At 34.8% G+C, this 4925-nt stretch overlaps 1 long non-coding RNA gene across 1 annotated transcript; it reads left to right on the plus strand.

The window, feature by feature from the left end:
- The first annotated feature begins 1577 nt into the window (after positions 1 to 1577).
- On the plus strand, positions 1578 to 4618 carry LOC132611479 (uncharacterized). The gene is made up of 2 exons (XR_009571691.1): positions 1578 to 2159; positions 4316 to 4618. It is a non-coding gene; the product is annotated as an uncharacterized LOC132611479 (long non-coding RNA).
- Positions 4619 to 4925: the final 307 nt, after the last annotated feature.

The raw sequence follows: 4925 nt of genomic DNA on the forward strand, positions 1-4925 counted from the left end.
AAATTTCGGGATTCGGTTCGGTGTTCGGGGTTTAGTATTCGGGTTTTCGGGTTTTCGGTTTAAACTGAAATATTATGTATCAGCCCAAAAATATTAAATAGTCCAAGCCCATGCCTATTAAATTTAAGCCCAAAAGAAAATAACCCAAGCCCACTTTCATTCTTTTGTATCAATATTCAATCATCAGACATCTGATCTAATAACGTATCTTTTGTATCAATATTTGTTTGGTTGTTGTGCTGCTGCCGCTGAACTGTGCTGCTGCCACAGTTTCAGCTGGCTGCTGCCGCTGAACTGTGCTGCTACTGCCACAGGTTCAACTGGCTGCTGCTGCTGAACTGTGCTGCTGTTGCCACAATTTCAGTTGTGCTGCTGTTGCTGAAACTGTGGTGTTGAATTGAAAAAACCGAACCTGAACCGAACCAAACTTTAAAAAACCGAAACCGAAAGAACCGAACCGAACTAGTTTGGGTCGGTGTTTGGTGTCCACGTTCAAAACACCGAACCCGAAATAGCCGAACCGATGTATGAGAAAACTGAATCGAAGAACCGAACGCCCACCCCTAGATGGATCTGGCTTGTAGCTGGAAGAAGCCTCCAAATCCAATTTTGAATGATCATCCCTATGATCGCACAGTGACAAATTACTAATGTCTGTTTGTGGGTCCTACGGGAGATTTGGTTTTGGCACTCATTACAAGTGTTAAATTACCATTAACATAAGAGGTTCTATAAATAAATACTCTCTCCGTTCACTTTTACTTATCCAGTATTTTAAAAATAGATTTTCACTTTACTTATCACTTTTAGCATATGAAGACAAGATAAAGAAAATTCTATTTTTCCCATAATATTAATTACTCACTTCAAATCATTTTTCAAATCAAATAAAAATATGTACCAATTAATATGAGTACATTGATAAATTATACACTTCATTTATTATTTTTTAAATAGCGTGAAAAGTTCAAAATGAACAAGTAAAAGTGAACGGAGAGAGTATAAGAGATTTTTATAGCATCTTTTTATTCTATTTAAATTGTAAGTGACATAATAGATCATTTCACCGGATCGTACTAATAATTAAGTTTATAGCAGAGAGCAAGGGCCTCCTCCTCCGTGCTCCAACTATACTGTCATACCAAACCAGCTGGAGAAGATTTGTCAAGAATATCTGTTACCAGTCTAAGTGCACCGGGCTGCCCCCTTTTTTTTTATCTGTTACCAGTCAAAGCTTGTCATAATACTCATCCAAAATTACTAATATTGACAGAAATTGCATCAAGCTAATATTCAAGATAAGTTTGCAAAGTTTAGGAAACCAAGTTTAATTAAATTAGACACAGTTGTTAAATAATGATCTATCTCGTTATTTTATTTATTTATTTAAAAGGTTCCATCATTATGATGAAGTTAGGCCCGACTCCAACAACAAAAAAAACAAAAAACAAAAAAATTGGGATCGAAATAATATAGCGTCATGCGCAAGTTAATAATTGCAAACTTTGAACTATACTAAAATAATCATAATATTCTTATATGGTTTGATTAAGGGTGTTAGTGGGGTCGGGTCAGTCCCAGTCCCGGTCAATTTAGGGGGATCGGGCAGAGGGGGTAGGGGGAGGGTAGTGGGACGAAAGGGTGGAAAAATCCCGGTCAGGCTCGGTACCGGACCGACTGACCCCTTCTCGACCCGCCGAAATTTTTTCTTTTTAGTTGAATCTGACCGTTTAAATGGGCCTTCCCAAGAATATGAAAGTTGGGACTCCAACGGCTGAGTCCAAAATCAGACTGGTTGGAGTCCCCCTCCCAAAAAAAAAAAAAAAAAAAACTCACTCCCCAAAGTTTGATAAATTGCATTTTAATCCAAATTCTAAACTATAAATACCTCTTCATTCTTATTCATTTTCACACAAATCATTCATCAATTATCTCTCTCTCTCTCTCTCTCTCTCTCTCTCTAATATTTATTATCAATTATCTCTCTCTCTAATATTTGTTATCAATTATATCTCTCTCTAATATTTGGTGAAATATTATTATTAATATTATTTTGGTGAATTGGGCAATATTTGAATTTTGGAGCAACTTTCAAGCTTCAAGTAATAGAATTTCAATTTCAACGTTTACGGTTACATTTGCTTTTACGTAGATGTTTGGTACACTCGTTCCATCCTTTAATTTATTTAATTCTTGCATTTTATTTGCGTCTTTTTTTCAATTAATTTTCATATTTTATTTTATTATACTTTGAAAATATGTCTAAAAAAATTAAGATCCCTGTCATAGATAAAACTATCGATATCCCTAACCCTTTTAACCGTAGTAGTAAGGGTAAATGTGGTTCTCCTAGTAAATCTAAAATTCAATTTAGAAACAATATGGATGATTTCACTCATGTTGATGAAACTAATTTTAATTCTTCCCTCGGTTTTCCTCCTATTCCAGAAGATTTAGAATTACAAAATGAAGCCTTAGATAGAGCTTATGGTAATTTAGATTTTGATGAATTTGAAAATTAAGAAGAAGAAAAAGGAGAGGAATTAGATTTAAATGAGACACCTACAAGTCCCGTTATCGAAGCTCCAACTCGGACTACATCTCGATCTGGAGTTGGTCTTCCCCCTAAACCTCCTACTCGGGGTACCACTAAGGCGAAATGTCCTAGAACTAGTCCCGTATGAAAATTCATGACTTTAGATGAAGCTAACCAATACGCTACTTGTACAAATGTAAAAAAGTTAAAAAAAAAAACACGGAACCAGTGAAGGGACGGGTGGTTTAGATATACACTTGAGAGCATATGTTGGAAAACCATACTTAGATGCTCGATTAGTAGCCGGACTTAAAAACACTCCGACCGGCGTTAGTAGTGTCACTCCCGGTGGATCCGTTGGGGGATCTAATATGGTCTAACAAACTTTAAATCCTTCTAATCCCGCTGTCACTCAAATTGCTTATAATAAAGATAGATATCGTGAAGAACTAGCTAAAATGGTTGCGGTTTGTGGCTTGCCTTTTAGTTTTCCTTCTAACCCCGGTTTTGTACATTATATTAGAGCTATGTATAACCCTACTTTTCAAGGTATTCCTAGATCCACTATTAGAGCCGACGTTTTTAAATTTCAAAGTGATTATTATCTATATATGTGTTGTGTGTTCCACCACTTAGATAGTAGAGTGTCTTTCACTTTTGATATAGGTCGCAATGTTAATGGTAATGATTATTTATGTGTTACGGCACATTCGATTGATCATAATTGGAATTTGCAAAAGCGTATACTTAGTTATAATTATATTGATGAGAAAAAAAATAGGCTCTTATATTTCTACAAATGTTCAAGACGTTTTGCAATTATATGGCCTTCTTGACAAAGTATTAACTATTACATTTGATAATGCTTCTTCTATGACTAAGAGTGCTGAACTTATGGCTATAAGAATTTGCCCAATTAACCTTGATATTTTTCATGTCCGATGTGCATGCCATGTTTTTAATTTAGCTGTAAAAGATGGTCTTGATTTACTTGAGGGTTCTCTAAAAAAATACGATATGTTTGTCAATATGTTTTTAGCACTCATAAACAAAGTAGAATTAATTTGTTTAAAAATATTGTGTTGAGAAAAATTTGCCTGTTAGAAAAATTCCAAAAGAAGTTTGTACTAGGTGGAATTCTTTATATGAAATGCTACTTGTTGCTCATCAATATCAAAAATCCCTTCAATATGTTTTTAATGCACATCATTATCATCTGAATGAACAAATACAAGATAGTGATTGGAATGAAATTGAAGGGCTATGTATTTTTTTAGAAAAAAATTATCTTGCAACAAAAGCATTTTCCTGTCAATACTATCCTACAATTGCACAAATGTTATTTTATATTTTTGGACTTACAAAACTATTTGCGGAATATAAAGAATCAAACGAACATGAGGAAGTCGTTGATGAAATGATTATCAAATTTAAAAAGTATTGTTTTCCTATTCCCGATGTTTATTTGATTGCTTGTATACTTGACCCGTCTTGAAAATTAAGAGGTGCTTAGGGACTTGTTGGCAAAATTTATTTGCAGTTAGACATTCCTCCTAACGACATCCAAATGTTGAAGAGTGTAAACGTAGCATAGAATTAAAAGCTAAAATAATGTATAATAATTATAAATCTTTGGAAAGTAGAAGTGGAAATCAACGTCCTTCACAAAAAAATAAGGCTAAATTTGGCAATAGAAAATTTGATAAATCAATGGATGTTGCATGGCTTGGTATTGCTTCTACTCAAAATGAAAGTGATCTTGAATCTTATCTTAATCAGGGATTGGAAAGCATCATTGTGGAGGACAATGACAATGAAGATATTTTAGGATGGTGGAGGGGGCATGACAAGTCATTTCCATTACTCTAAAAAATGGCTCGAGATATGCTAACTATTCAATCATCATCAGTAGCTTCGGAGGCAGCTTTTAGCGCAACAAGATTTCAACTCGGAGACCACAGACATTCATTTGCACAAGATAGCTTGGAGATTTTGTCTTATTCAGGGATTGGATCAACGCAGAAAGAAGAAATTGTGGGCTACCAAAATTAACCCGTCAAGAAGAAGAAGAATATCAAGAGATAATCAACACTAACAGTGATGATGGCACGGAACTTATGGACCGTCAAGCAGCAGTGCCAATTCCAGAATTGGATGCAACGGAAGCGATACGACATTTAGAAAAAATGTACATAGATCCGTACAAGTTTTAGTGTGATAATTTATAATTAACTACTTAGATGCCTAGTTAAAACAGAACCCTTCCTAGAAGGTGGCTGTGTAGATTAGGTGATCTTATTGTAACTTAGAGACCTAATTGAAACAGAACCCTTCCTAGAAGGTGGCTGTGTAGATTAGGTGCTCTTCTTATATTTAAGACTTTGAATCA

The sequence above is a fragment of the Lycium barbarum genome, chromosome 9, assembly GCF_019175385.1.
Source record: "Lycium barbarum isolate Lr01 chromosome 9, ASM1917538v2, whole genome shotgun sequence".
In the NCBI taxonomy this organism is placed as follows: domain Eukaryota; kingdom Viridiplantae; phylum Streptophyta; class Magnoliopsida; order Solanales; family Solanaceae; genus Lycium; species Lycium barbarum.